The sequence below is a fragment of the Macrotis lagotis genome, chromosome 1 (genome assembly GCF_037893015.1).
Source record: "Macrotis lagotis isolate mMagLag1 chromosome 1, bilby.v1.9.chrom.fasta, whole genome shotgun sequence".
NCBI lineage: Eukaryota > Metazoa > Chordata > Mammalia > Peramelemorphia > Peramelidae > Macrotis > Macrotis lagotis.
Genome location: NC_133658.1, coordinates 279,805,207 through 279,821,283, shown reverse-complemented (window position 1 = coordinate 279,821,283; position 16,077 = coordinate 279,805,207). Strand labels below are relative to the sequence as shown.

The 16,077-nt window shown below is 34.0% G+C and overlaps 1 pseudogene; it reads right to left on the bottom strand.

The window, feature by feature from the left end:
• Positions 1-102: 102 nt before the first annotated feature.
• On the bottom strand, positions 103-694 carry LOC141516495 (anaphase-promoting complex subunit 10 pseudogene; annotated as a pseudogene).
• Positions 695-16,077: the final 15,383 nt, after the last annotated feature.

Genomic DNA, 16,077 nt, shown 5'->3' with positions numbered 1-16,077 from the left:
TATTCTCTACCCTTTCCCCCACTGGAAGATAAGTTAAACAGTATCAATAAGAAGGAAAAATAAAGATTTCACATTATTAGCTTCCTATTTCTTTTAAAAGATTCACCTTATTGAACGGTATATCATGAAATCAATAGTTGTACATCTAGGAAATTTACCAATGGAGCTCTCTTCCACAGGAGTATATACTTTAATTTGTCGCATGTGAGTGTCTCTTCCATTCTGGTGATTGGCTAGAACAGCAATCTGTATCATGAATGTGCGAATTGGCTTCTTATGGGAATCAGTTAAAGGAACGTGAATCCAACCACTAGGTTCCACTAATTCAAGTTGTCTGATTTCTTGAAGGTTGTGAAAATTATTTCCTACTCTGACAGAGATCTTGCTTGGAGTATAGCTTTCATCTGCTTTGTAGTCTGTATAAATACATAATGTCTTCATTGTTGTTTTTCTTCTAAATTGGATGTTCACCAAATGAGGCTGTGAACCATCTGACTGCCAATACGTTTCCAGATTATCATCTCGTAACTGATCCACTCCAAATCCTGGTTTACAAGATGAGAGTGACCAAACAGCCTGTGAACCTATTTCTCGTACTGTCCCAGTCCTTTCCAACTGTTTAGGGTCAGCCTCAGGTGGTGTCTTGTTTGGTGTGGTCATTTTTCACTATTGGTTCTCCGGGCCGGAGCCTGGCCAGCCGACGCTCCGGAGCAGCGGAGCCTGAGCGGCTCGTCTCCTCTCTTCGGACCTCTGCGGGCTCCCCCTAAATTACTTTTAAATAACTTAAATAGATATTTTTAATTCCAAGTGAAACAAAAGAGTCATGAGAAAAATCAGATTTCCAATTAGGGTGACACATAGTGATTATAATTCATTAAATATAATGTTTTCCTATTCAAATCTTATTTCCAATAATGTCTAAATAAAATAGAGGTTTTCTTAACTCTAACCTTATAAATATAATTACTTTATAAATTTTATTTTGTAATTATATTTATTTCTACCTAAGTAGACTCATATCATTCTCAAAAAGACAATGAGATTCTACAGAAATTTGAATTATATTCTTGTGATAAACACATAAACATAATTTTTACTTATGCCATGGAAATGGGAGCATTCAAGAAAAAGTGCAAAATCCTTTCTAATGACTATAATTTAGATGTTTTTACCTAATAACAAAATAATTCACAAATAGTAAATTTTGGGGCAGCTAGGTGGCTCAGTGAACTCAGATCCTCCTGACTTCAGGGACAGTGCACTGTCCCTGAAGTCAGGAGGATCTGAGTTCAAATTTGACTTCAGACCCTTAATAATTACCTAGACTTTGGGCAAGGTACTTAACCCATTGCCTTGCAAAAGGAAAAAAATAGCAAATTTCCACTTCTGATACCTTGTGTGGGGAGCAACCTGCACCCCACTGCTTCAGTGAGAATCTGAACAGAGAAAAGACACAGGAAGGTGGGCAATGCAAGAGAGCAATCTGTTTATTGTCAAGAAAGTCAGAATATTTAAAGATAAAAACCCCGAAAAGGTATGTAATCAAAATATGCAAGCTTGTGACGATTGTACCCTTTGATCTGGTCACAGACCTCTGTGCACTATTGTCCCACATCCTGGGTACAGGATTTGTTTTGTCTAACTCAGTACTGGTCTCTGTACCAGCATAACTGTATAATATTTTCAGGTATATTTTCTTCCCAAGTTGGATACTCCTTCTATTCTCAGGGTCCTTATCTAGCATTGCATAAATCTTCAGGGTCCATGGAGAACTGCACCAAAGCAATCTTTGAGCATTTACCATAAATACAGGTACCAGCTATGACATGATCTGGATTGTGGATTCACACTATTGCTCCAATCCTCATAACCCTGAAAAACAGAAACATTTCTATGAGATCTATAAGCAGCGACATAGCTCATCAGGTGGACAAGACCTAGGATATCTTCAATAACTTAACTAACAAGGAGTTTTATACTCAGGTTTCTAAATATCTATCTCCAGAGCAAAAATCTACATCAAGATAGGAAGATCTAACACAGAGAAACGTCAAATATACATGATCCCCAAGAACTCATTAGTTAAATAATTTGAACAAAAGTTTTAATATCAGATTATTGTACTTAATTATTTACAGGTGGAAAAATTAAACTCATATACAAAATTTATCTTAAACTAGTTTGGAAAAATTTCTTATCCTGATTCAGTCTTAAAGGATAAAAATCATTAAAATGTAAATTTATCAAACTCAAATTGATTAAAGTATTTTAAGTAACATACATAAACCTCAAAATGTACAAAAAAACAAGGAATTGTTGGTTCAAGTTCAATTAAATTACACTTATCACAAAATCCAATATAACTATTTTTCCAAAAATTAATACCATATGAATATATTTTTCAACCTTATACATACATAAATACACCTTTCAGTAAGAACAAGCATATGAAGTACACCCAAGTAACTTAGATAGCAATTTATTTCACAGTTTTCATAGTAGCCAAATAACCTTAAGTCAATCACCTTTCAAATCAAAGTATTTGAGAATTATAGCACATGGTTAATCCATTCTTTACCAATTAAGATTACCTAATCAAGTGACTTAAATTTTGCTGAATGCACACCTAGATTTCTATTCAGGAAAATGGTCTCAAAAACATTGTATTTCCTAATTAAAAACCATTGTAGAGTTAATGAAATAATTATACTTAATTAAATGAATTATAAAGGAGTCCATTTATAATAAGCATTCTTCAGTTAGGTTACCTTCACTTTGACTCACGGAGGTGAATCCCTTTTATGTCCTCCTACAGATCATATAATTTAGGTTAAAACCACTTATGCCAGGGGCAGCTAGGTGGCATGGTGGATAATGCACCAGCCCTGGAGTCAGGAGTACCTGGGTTTAAATCTGGTCTCAGACACAATAATTACCTAGCTGTGTGGCCTTGGGCAAGCCACTTAACCCCGTTTGCCTTGCAAAAAAACTAAAAAAACCACTTAAGCCCCAACAAATTTCCTAAAACAGCAATAATACTAAATTTCACTCAAAATAAGAGAAAAATAAATTACACTTGGATTTCTCAAATATTAAGAAATTCAATTTATAATTTCAATTATTTAGTATTATTTGATTGTATAGCAAGAGGAAATCTGAACATATGGCTGCCTTCATTTTAACTCCCTAAAAATTAAGGTCCTATCTCCTCATGTGACTTATCAGATAACAACCTGACTCCATTACTTTAACTTGTACTTTTCCCAAAGATTTTTAAGCTACAAAATAATCAGAAATGCATATAAAGTTTTCATCTTAAAAATTTTAATTTCATATTATTAGAACCCAGCACTCTACTTTTTTAAAAGACATTTTTAAACAAATTTACAAAATTCCTGAGTGCCTAACAAATACCTTAGTTCTTCCAAATTAAATAAATTCAAAATATTCATATCCCTTACACATGTCTAAACTTGCAAGGGTAGGGGGAAGGTAAGGTTAGAGAACTAAGGTCATACCAATTTAGCTGAAAGGATGGTAAGGGTAGAGTTGTTGTGTATTCAGCAAAATTGAAAGAGAGTGGAAAACTGAGGTGGGCTTTCAGGAGAGAAAAAAACAACAAAAAATATGGAAATTACTTAAAATAAAATATTATAAATTAGGTGTTTGTGGTGGGTTTTTTTTTTAGGTTTTTGCAAGGCAAACGGGGTTAAGTGGCTTGCCCAAGACCACACAGCTAGATAATTATTAAGTATCTGAGACCGGATTTGAACCCAGGTACTCCTGACTCCAGGGCCTGTACTTTATCCACTACACCACCTAGCTGCCCCCTAGGTGTTTGTGGTTTAAATTTTTTAAAGTTCATTCCAATTAGAACAAGTTATAACTTTAGAGTCATTTTTAGTCATACCAATGATGATAGCATGCACAGAGGTACACTCACCTGTGAGTAATTTTTCACTGATTTCATCTTCTGATAATGGCACTGTTATCATCTTTATCTGGAAAATATTATCAGGGAGACAAATAGTTCTTAAGTTGTCTCCCCTAGTTCTATTCTCTAGGTGAGTAGTTTTGCTGATGAGGTATTTTACATTTTCTTTTATTTTTTTTGATTTTTTGTTTTGTTTAACAGATTCTTGTTGTCTCATGAAGTCCAGACTCCATTATCTTTTTTTTAGAGAAGAATGTTCTTCATTTACCTTTTATGACACCTTTTTCAATCGGTCAATTCTATTTTTGAAAGAGTTTTCCATTTGCCCAATTGTGGTTTTGAGGGAATTATTTTCTTTTTGTATTTGTCCAATTGTATTTTTCAAGAATTTGCTTTCTTGTTGCAAGGTATTAATTTTCTCTTCTAAATTTTCCAAATTATTTTTTTTTAGTTTTTTGCAAGGCAATGGGGTTAAGTGGATTGTCCAAGTCCACACAGCTAGGTAATTATTAAATGTCTGAGGTTTGATTTGAACTCAGGTACTCCTGACTCCAGGGCCTATGCTCTATCCACTGTGCCACCTAACTTGCCCCTCCAAATTGATTTTTAAACTCCTTCCTTCAAGGAGGTCTTTCTGGGCTGGAGAGCAAATAATATTATTTTCAGAGAATATGGGAATTCAGAGTTTATAGGATTCTCTGAGTTAGGGTCTTTTCCTTCCAGGTAATTTTCTATGTACATGTGTTGGCCTTTCTTCATTTTCTTATGATCTTGTGTTGGGGGAGGGACTGGTTGACAGATCTTTGATTTTGGGATGCTTTGAGGCTTTGCTTACTTGGCTTAGTAGCTCCATGTGGGCTGGCCAGTAGGGGCTGCTAAGGGCTTTCCTCACTGGGCTTAGTAACTACAATTGGGCCAGCCAGTGGTGGGTGGTGATTTCTTTCTCTGAAGTGTCTGTGACCTTGATTTGAGGCCCCTTCCCTTGGCCTGAAGGTTGTGAATGGTGCTGGATACTTTTATCCTTGAACAATATGGGCTATGCCCTGGGGCAAGATAATTATTCTCTCTATTAACAGCTGAAAGAGTTCTGCTGCTCATGCCTGCACCTGGGGATGGGGTGGGGGCTGTTACTCTGTTCTGGGAAGAGGGTTGAGCTGAAATGAAGGTATGGAGTCTGAGGTCCTCTAGACCAGAGGAGCCCAGTGGATCAATGTCTCCATTTCTCCGCTCTGGAACTTGACGTCCATCCTTGCTGGAGCTCCCCAGACTGTCAGTCTCACAGTCAAAGTCTCCTAGGCCCATTTATCTCATAGACCATGGCTCCCACAATCAGTGCCTCTATGGCCGATCCTGGGTTAGTCTGGCTTTCACTCCCCAAGCAAGCTCTCTGTACCTGGCTCACCCAGGATCCCCGAAGACAAACTTTGAGGTAGATGTTCTTCTCCTAACTTCTTTTTCTGAGTTTTGTTGATCAAATTTCTGATAAGAGGTTTGTTTCATATTATATATGAGGGAAGATCAGGAGACCTTAGAACAGTGCCTGTCTTTTCTCCACCATCTTGGCCATAAAGTGTGATTCTTAAGAAAGAAATTTAGCCTATAAACCCCAAGATATCTCAAGGAACAACCTTATTAAGTCTCTACGGTTATTTTACATGGAATTTCTTTTTCTAGCCTTTGTAGCACACTTTGTTGGTAATATTTAGAAATGCTGATGATTTATGGGGGTTTTATTTTATGTCTTTTCATTTTGCTAACCTTTTTAATTATTTCAACTTGTTTTTCTAGCTGATTCTTTAAGCATTCCATCATATCATCTCCAAAGAATGTTAGATTTCCTCTCCCAGTGCATATTTTTATTTCTGTAATCTTCTCTTATTGCTCTAGATATTTCAAATGTGATATTGAAAAACAATGTTGGTAATAGATATGTTTGGCTTATACTTGCTTTCCTTGGGAAGGATTCCAGATTATCCTCTTTTAAAATAAAGTTTGTTGATGATTTTAAATAGATACTGTTTATCATTCAAAGTCCATTTTATTTTTTTTAAATGTCTATATCTATTGAGATAATCATAAGAATTCTATTAATTTTGTTATTAATATAGCCAATTATGTAGATCATTTTCTTAATATTGAACCTGCATTATATAATTGGTAAAAGGTCCCTTGTGTCAATGTGTATGATTCATGTGATAGATTCCTATAATCTCTTTGATAGTATTTAATTTAAAATTTTTTGTATCAAAATAGAAATTAATCTAGTCTATTTTTTTCTCTTTTCCTGGTTTAGGTATCAGCATGACAATTGTCTTATAAAATCAATTTGGTTGACAGGAGGGATGAGAATTCAGGTAAGCCTGGAAGGATTTGCATGAACTGATGCTGAGCAAGATGAGTAGAACCAGAAAAACATTGCACACTCTAACAGCAACATGGGGATGATGATCAACCTTGATGAATTTTCTTATTCTGTCAGTGAAGCAATCAGGGACAATTTTGGGCTATCTGTGATGAAGAATACCATCTTTATCCAGAGAAAGTATTGTGGAGTTTGAACAAAGATTAAAGACTATTACTTTTAATTTAGAAATAAAAGTTGTTACCCTATGCTGTAATTTTGCTATTTCTCTCCCTTCATATTCAACTGAGATCAATTTATACCATGGAAACAATGTAAAGACTAAAAGATTGCCTTCTGTGGGGGGTGGGGGGAGGGAAATAAGTTTGGGGGGAAAATTGGAAAACTCAAAATAGATAAAATCTTTTTTAAAAAATGAATTTAGTTGAATTACTTCATTGTTTATTCTCCTAATAGTTTAAATAATATTGGAACTATTGTGACATCAAAAAGGGGAAAAGACCCACATGTACAAAATTGTTTAAAACAGATACTTTTGTGGTGGCAACAAATTGGAAATGGAGGGGATGTCCATCAATTAGGGAATGACTGAAAACATTGTGACATATGAATGTGATCAAATAGTTTTATTCTGTAAGAAATCATGAGCAGGTGGATTTCAAAACACCTGGGAAGGCAGACATGATCTGTTGCTCAGAAAAATAAACAGAACTAGGAGAATATTTAAGACAATGTCAACAACATTGCGAGATGATCAACATTTATTGACTTAGCTCTTTTCAATAATACATTGAATAAAAACAGTTCCAATATAAGGTTAAAGTAAAATGCTATACACATCCCAAGAAATGACTATGGAATCTAGATTTAGAACAAAGCATGTTATTCTTACTTTTTAAAATTAGAATTTTGCTTTTTTTATTATAGTTTTTTTGACTGATTTCACTTTCACAATATGACCAATATTAAAATAAAGATTTCCTTAAAAAAGTGAGAGCTAGACTTGGCTCTCACATTATCTGTCTGTAAGACTTTGGGTATTTTGCTTTATATATTGAAAAGTTTTTCTATAGCTAACTGTTCCCAGCTGGCAAATGGGAATATTCAATAGTCACATTCATTCATGAGTTTCATAATGTTATTGTTAGAATAATGTGGCATACACTATCTTCACTTTATGTTTCCTTTAGAAATAACTGAATAATACTTTTGCCAATATTTGAATGAAATGTAGTTGTAGGGGTTATATGGGCAATATGATTTAATAGTTTAGCTCATTCCTGTATCACTTATGGAAGACATGGTTTGATCTTGAGTTCCTTCTCCAATTCTATTCAATGGGAAAGCACTGAGGATTTCTGTTCTTCCTTTCTACCTAAGTTTAAGATAACATCCTAAATCATGGCAGAATCCATGTGTCATATAATCCCAGTAGGTGACAGGTAGAAATGGTCACCATTTTGAGTCCTATGTGCAAAGTTAATTTAAATAGTAGATCATTACATGAAAATTTCCAAGTTCCATGCTATGGAGTTTTGGAGTGGCATGTTCTTCTATGGGATTAATTGAATTTTACTGACAACTCTTCTATTAAAGTCAAAAACAGGAAGGAGATTTTTCAATCTTTTTAGAAAGAAAGAAGTGCATTGGACATCTGGAGTGGAGCTAAAATGACAGTGTGAAGTTAGAATGCTCCTGGAGCTTTCCCTATACAGCTTTAAATGAAGCCTCTAGACAGACATTAAAGCTACAGATCTCACCACAAAAAGAACAAAACAAGTTCTCAGCTCAGGACATCATAGAGGATCTTCAATGAAACTCAATCCATTTGGGGATATAGGGAAAATAAAGTCCAGCTAGGTGGGAGGGAAAAAGAAAGCTAGTGGGAGGTTTCTCATCACAGTGCATCCTTAAGTGAAGGTCAGCTAGATATCAGGCCAGGCTCCAGGTCAGTTATATGGTAGCCCCAGTTCTGGCAACTCTACAGCATCCCAAGTTCAGGCAGTTGGATAGCAACCAGATCCTGGCTCAGGTAGATAGCAGGTCAAAAGGGAAAGTCCCAACCCCAGACAAAGGTGTGAGGACTGGGAATACTGAGACAACAGATAGGATTGGGTAAGGAACAAACCACTGCATAGGCAAAGTCTGGTCTGCATAGGCAATACCTTGCCAAGCAATAAACCAGTGATCAAATTTTGCCCCCTGTACAAAAAACTTTGAGCTATAATTCCTAAGTACCAGTAACAGAGCTCAACTATCCAAATGAACAAAAAAAAACCCAACAAAAAAACAACAAAAAGAGCACTACTATCAGATTGAGATGATAAAAATGCCATATCAGAAAAAAGAAAGTAGTGATAAATTACCTATAAGGGAAGATTCAAAGGAGTATATAAATTGGACTCAAATATAAATTTCACAGAAGAGTTTTTAAAAAATTTTAAAAAGCAAAGAAGAGAGGAAGAAGAAAAATCCAAAAAAAAAGGAAATGAGAATCATACAGGAGAATTATGAAAGAAAATTGACTGAAGAATTCAACTCTTTTTAGAGTAAAAATAACCACATAGAAAAAGAATGCAAATCAATAAAATTAATCAACTGGAAAAGGAAACACAAAATGTAACTAAAGAAAATAGAACCCTAAAAATTAGAATTGCTTAAATAGAATCTAAAGAATCTATGACACACAAAGATTCTATCATACAAAATCAAAAGACTGAAAAAATTGAAGGAAATCTAAATTCTTTTTCCATGATATCAAGACTTCCAGTATTTTCTGTTAAAACTATCAGAACATAAACTTGATCTTAAAATACATGACTTGATGCATAAAAAAGGTAAATGACAAGGGGAAAAAGTGCTAGTCAAGAACATTAATCTGTATAGAACCCTACAGGGGAAGATAATTCTTGCAACTCTTTAGAATTTCATTTCTCTTAGAATAGTTAAATGTTTGAATAATAATTGAAGGGATTATATTTAGGGGATACAGGTATAAATGAGACAAGAAGCAATGTTGATAATCTGTTGAGACAGAGGGAGATAAAGAGCTTATTGGATCTATACATAATTAAATCATGAAGTGATCTTTACTAAGGATTTTAGTTAAGGAGAATTGTACAATAAGAACAGAGGGAGGGGTCCTATATAGAAGGGTTGGGTATACATAGATCAGTAAATGATATTGCCTTATTCATTTAGTTAGCAAAAGTTGGAGGACTATAGGGGCAGAGGGAGAGAATGTGTCCAATATCTTAGTGCTTGTGCTTTGGTTGTAGTGCTAAAGAGATAGAAGGAGGGAATGTACCCAATACTTTGATAAGGTAGGATTGTAAGGCTATGGTTGAAGTAGTATAGAGATGTAGGGAGAGAGTGTACTTAGAGGGATTGGACATAAAAAGATCATGAAGCAATTTTGCTTTGCTTCAAGCTTTGGCTACAATTGAAAGGAGTGTGCTTGGAGTGAGGGAGCTACAAATGGCCCATCAAATGATGCTTTGGCTCATGATGGTTTTGTGTGTTCATTGAAGGTACTTGAAATAAGGGGACAATATAAATTGATTATAATTTTATGTGATTTTTGACTCTTGAGAAGTGTATTTCTAATGGAATATAAGAAATGACTGTATTTAGTGACTATAAGGTAATACTGCTTATCAAACAATCAAGTAATTGATCAATCAAGCTTTGAGAAAAGTACTGCTATCAGGATAAATAAAATGATTGTATTTTCACAGAGGGCTTATAGGAAAACAATAGTTAAAACAATAAAGACATATAAACTAAGAGAAGGCCAGGCATTAGAGGATAAACAGCACCAGTTAAAGAGGCACAAAGATCTATTATAGTGGAGAGAAGGAAGGAAAGGTATGAACAGGTTAAGTCTATTCTCTAAAAATTTGATCCAAAGAGAGAATAACATATTCCCAAGTGGGTTTAAAAATCCATTCTACCCTGCAGGGAAGTAGGGAGGGAAAGGAAAAGAAAGAAAGGGAAAGAAGAGATTGATAAAAGGGAAGGAGAAGAAAAAAGTAAAAGTAAAATTTGAAAGAAAAGGTAATGGGAAAAGGGAGCAAAATTGGTGAGACAAGGATAAGAGGAAAGAGAAGCATAAATGCAGTAAGATAACATGGAGGGAAATATTAAATTAATAATCATAATTGTAAATGTGAATATGATGAATTCTCCCATAAAACAGGAGATGGAATAAATTAAAAACCAGAATCCTACAATATGTTCTTCATAAGAAACACATTTCAAGAAGAGAGATAACACAGGGTAAAGGTAAAAGATTGGAGCAAAATAGATTATGTTCCAATGGAATTTTAAAAAAATCAGGTATAGCAATCCTCATCTCAGACAAAGCAAAAACAAATATTAGAGGGATAAGAAAGGAAACTGCATCTTCTTAAAAGGCCCAATAGGCAATAAAGTTTATTCATTATTCTACATATATGCACTTAGTAGTATAGCATCCAAATTCCTAGAGGAAAATCTGAGTGAATTACAAGGAGAAATAGACAGTAAAACTTTAATAATGGGGGAACTCAACCTCCTCTCAAAACTAGATAAATCTTACCACAAAAAAACCAAGAAGGAAGTTAAGAAAGTGAATAAACTCTTAGAAAACTTAGATTTGGTAGAGCTCTGGGGAAAACTTAATGAAAATAGAAAAGAATACACCTTTTTCTCTGTAGTACATGGCATCTATACAAAAATTGACTATGTCCTAGGGCATAAAAACCTTATTATCAAGTGCAAAAAGGTAGAAATAATAAATGCATCATTTCAGATCATGTTGCAATAAAAATTGCATGTAATAAAGAAAAAATTAATTGGAAACTAAATAACTTAATTTTAAAGAACAAATGTATTGAACAACAAATCAGAGAAATAATCAATAATTACATCTAGGAAAATGATAACAATGAGACATTATACCAACATTTATGGGATGCAGCCAAAGTAGTTTTTAAGGGAAATTTTATATCTCTAAATCTTATAGGAATAAAATGGAGAAAGAGGAGATCAATAAATTGGGTGAGCCACTAATAAAGCTAGAAAAAGAACAAATTAAAGATCCCCAATTAAATACCAAATTAGAAATTCTGAAAACCAAGGGAGAGATTAATAAAATTAAGAGCAAGAAAATCATTGACCAATTAAATAAAACTAAGAGCTGATTTTATGAAAAAACCCAATAAAATAGATAAACCTTTGATTAATCTATTAAAAATAGAAAGAAACCAAATTGCAAGTATAAAAAATAAGAGGTGAGCTAAATACCAATGAAGTGGAAATTAAAGAGATTATTCTGAACTGTTCTGCCAAACTGTATGCCAATAAATTTGATATCCTGAGTGGGATGGGTGAATATTTACTAAAATACAAAGTGCCAAGATAAACTGAAGAGGAGATAAAATACTTAAATTATCCCATTACAGAAAAAGAAATTGAGGAAGTCGTCAAAAAATTCCCAAAGAAAAAGTCTCAAGGTCTAGATGGATTTACAAGTGAAATCAACCAAATATTTCAGGAACAATTAATTTCTTTTCTACATACACTACCTAAAATATAGCAGGAGTTATGTCTTATTCCTCTTATGTCACCAATATAGTGCCGATACCTAAACTTGGAAGAACCAAGAGAGACAAAGAAAATTATAGACCAATCTCCCTAATGAACATTGATGCAAAGACATTGAATAAAATTTTAGCAAAGAGATTACAGTTAGTTATTACTAGTTTAATATACCATGATAAAATAGGATTTATACTAGTCAGTGGTGATTTAATGTTAGAAAAACATCAACATAATTGAACATATCAATAAAAAACCAGCAGAACTCATGATTATCTCAATAGATGCTGGAAAAGCCTTTGGCAAAAGACAGCATCCAATCCTATTAAAAAGAAAGTTTAGGAATAAATAAATAATAAAATAATAATCAATATCTATCTAAAACCTTCAACAAATATTATATGTAATAAGGATAAACTAGTATTTCAATATGAATAGGGATGAAACAAGGTTGCCCATTTTCACCATTACTATTCAATAAAGTATTAGAAATGTTAGCTTTATCTATAAAAGTAGAAAAATCCAATCAAAACAATCAGAACTGGCAATGAGGAAGCAAACTTTCACTCTTTGCAAACACAATGATAGTATACTTAGTGAACTCAAGAAAATCATCTTAAAAACTACTTGAAACAATTGAGAAATTCAGTAAAGTAGCAGGATATAAAATAAACAATAGAACATCAGTAGTTTTATACATGAACAACAAATCCCAAGAGCAGGAGATAGAAAGAAAATTCCATTTAAAGTACCTGCAGATACCAATAAACTCGCGGAAATCTACCTCACAAAGCAAACCCAGAAACTATATGAACACAATTACCAAGTATTCCTCACACAAATAAAATCAGATATAAACCATGTGGAAAATATCAATTGCTTATGGTTTGGTCAAAGTAATATAATAAAAAGGACAATTCTACTCAAATTGAATTACTTATTCAGTGCCACACCAATCAAACTACCAAATAACTATTTAACTGACATAGAAAAAATAAATTCATCAAAGCAAAATTCATCTGGAACAACAAAAGGTCAAGAATATCAAGGGAACTGATGAAAAAGCTATATTATAGGTCAGCAGTCACCAAAACTGCCTGGTACTGGTTAAGAAATAGAATAATGGATCAGTGGATTAGGATAGGTTCAAATGAAGCAGTTGTAAATGACTACAAATGACTGCTACTGTTTGAGAAACTCAAAGACATCAGCTTCTGAGATTAGAATTTAGCATTTGACAAAAGTTACTGGAAAAACTGGGAAAATAATATGTTAAAAACTAGACATATCCCCACATCTCATTCCCTCTATCAAAACAAAGTCAAAATGGGTATAGGAACTAGTGGGGGGACACCATATACCAATTAACAAATGGATAAGTATTCTGTCAGATCTATGGAAAGGGGAGAAGTTTGTGACCAAGCAAGAGACAGAGTACAATATAAATTGCAAAACAGAGGATTTTGACTATATTAAATTCAAAAGTTTTTGCACTAATAAGACCAATGCTGCCAAAGTTAGAAGGAAAAGTAATTTCCATGACTGGGGTTCTGATAAAGGTCTCATTTCTAAAATATATAGAGAATTACATCAAATTTATAAGGTTATAAATCTGTCCCCAATTGATAAATGCTCAATAGATATGAACAAACAGTTTTCAATGGAGAAAACCATTTATAGTCATATGAAAAAAATACTCCAAATCATTACTGATAAAAGAGATGCAAATTAAAACAACTGTGAGGTATTACCTCATACCTATCTGATTGACCAAGATAAGAAAAAGGGAAAATGATCTATGTTGGAGAGGTTGTGGGAAGATTGGGACATTAATGCATTTCTGATGGAGTTGCAAACTGATCCATCCATTCTGGAGAGCAATATGGAACTATGCCCAAAGAGCAATAAAACTGACTAGAGTTCAAATCTAGTCTTATACAGTTAATATCTTATTGTGTTACCTTAGGCAAGTCACTTAACTCTTGTGCATTGCCAAAACAACAACAACAACAACAACAACAACAAAAACCCTAACAAACAAAAAGAAAAAGCTGATGCAGTGGATAAAGCACTGGACCTGGAGTCATGAGTACCTGAGTTTAAATCTGGTCTCAGACACTTAATAATTACATAGCTGTTTGACTTTGGACAAGTCTCTTAACCCCATTACTTGCAAAAATAAAATAAGAAAACTCAACCAAAAATTATCTCAAGTGATGCATGTAATATCTATATGTTTGTGTGTATCATAATATCAATATCAATCTATATAGATATAGATATAGATATAGATATAGATATAGATATAGATATAGATATAGATATAGATATAGATATAGATATAGATATATGTATGTATTTTAAAAAAGGACAGCTAGGTGGTATAGTAGTTAAAGCACTGACCTCAGAGTCAGGAGGATTTGAATTTAAATCCTGTTTTAGTCACTTAATAATTACCTAGCTGTGTGACCTTGGGCAAGTAACTTAATCCCATTGCCTTGCAAAAAACAAAACAGAAAATTTTAGTTAGATACAATGATATATATCTGCGTGTCTGTGTGTGTGTGTATGTGTGTGTGTGTGTGTGTGTGTGTATTGATGCAAAATCTCCAGCAGACCTGTAATAAAGCACTTTTTTCTAAAAAAAAAAAAACAAAACACTAGACCTTATAATGCCAAAAAAACCCATAAAAGTGGGAAAAGTCCCCATGTTCCAAAATATTCATAGCCGCTCTTTCTGTAGTGGCAAAAATTGGAAATTGAGGGGATGCCTATCAATTGGGGAATGGCTGAACAACTTATGGAATAATAATGTTCTATAAGAAACTATGAATGGTCAGACTCTAGAGAAGCATGGAATGAATTACAGGAACTGACACTGAGTGAAGGGAGCAGAATGAAGAGAACATTTTACACATTAACAACATTGTAAGTTTATCAGCCTTGATAATTGCAACTCCTCTCAGCAGTCCAGAGAGCTTAGACAACTCTAAGAGATCATTTAGGGACAATGCTGTTCCCATGCAGAAGAAGTAAAACAAAACAAAAGAAAAATCCTTTACAATCTGAATGAACACTACATTCACTTTTTCAAAAATTTCTCATGTAATTTTTCCTTATCTCATGGTTTTTTTACCTCCTTAATCCTAATGACTAATCTATAAACATGCTAAATACAAATGTGTATGTACAATATTCAAGTGACTGTTCACTACTGAATGGAGGAGGATGGGAAGTGAGGGTGGAAGAAAATTATGTGGACATCATTGGAAAATATACTGGCAAGGTAAGTTAACCTGTCCATAGCATTCAAAATTTTTCCACTTATGGTAAACAATTATTTTTTCTGTGATGCTAGAGAACCTTTGTTTCCGTGGTGTTAATTGTCAGGTGAAAATTAGCACAAAAAGCATAGAATTGATCCATATTTTGTTGCATCTTGGCTTCAGAGGCTGCATTGAGTGACCAATCATCTGGGAAAAAAAAAAATCATACAGCAGCTTTCCCTCCATCTTAGTCTTCACTTGTGACCTTTCCAAGTTAAATAATATATCAGTTACTAGTGTGGTAACTGAGCTTGATGCAGTTTTCATCTTCTTTGAAGGTGTCTTGACAGAATTTCTGAAAATATCAAGCTAAAAAGTATGGGAGTGAGCCCAGCCCTCCTTTAATCCATTGCTGTCTGGGATCAAGTGAGAGCATTATCCATTATAGAAAACCTAGGCAAGCATGCCATCATGAAACTGATGTCCCCATTGAGGAACTTGTCTAACTGCCGAATTTTGACATAATTTTCCATAAGACCTTATACCTGAAATTGTTGTAAGCTTTATAGTTTAGTGAATCGTATGGACCTCTGTCTAGCCCTGACATTCTCCTGGAGTTGTCAGACTGCAAAGATCATATCAACCATTCCTCTGCTTTTTCCATAGTCATACTCACTGATTCCCATGTAGAAATGGGAATCCAGGTGATGACAGAGCTGCAAAACCTCTTGCCAGAGGTGACTAAGAGAGCAACACTCTTGTGATTACAATAGGACAATTCATTCCTTGACCCATAAATAGCTTACATTATTGTAACTGCAAAACCAAATTTCATCTGCCTCCTTACTGAGCCAATAATGCTGCATCTCTCTAAATTTTTTTTGCCCTTTCCTTGTGATTGAGTAAAATACTCCATTCTAAGAGATTGAGTGTTC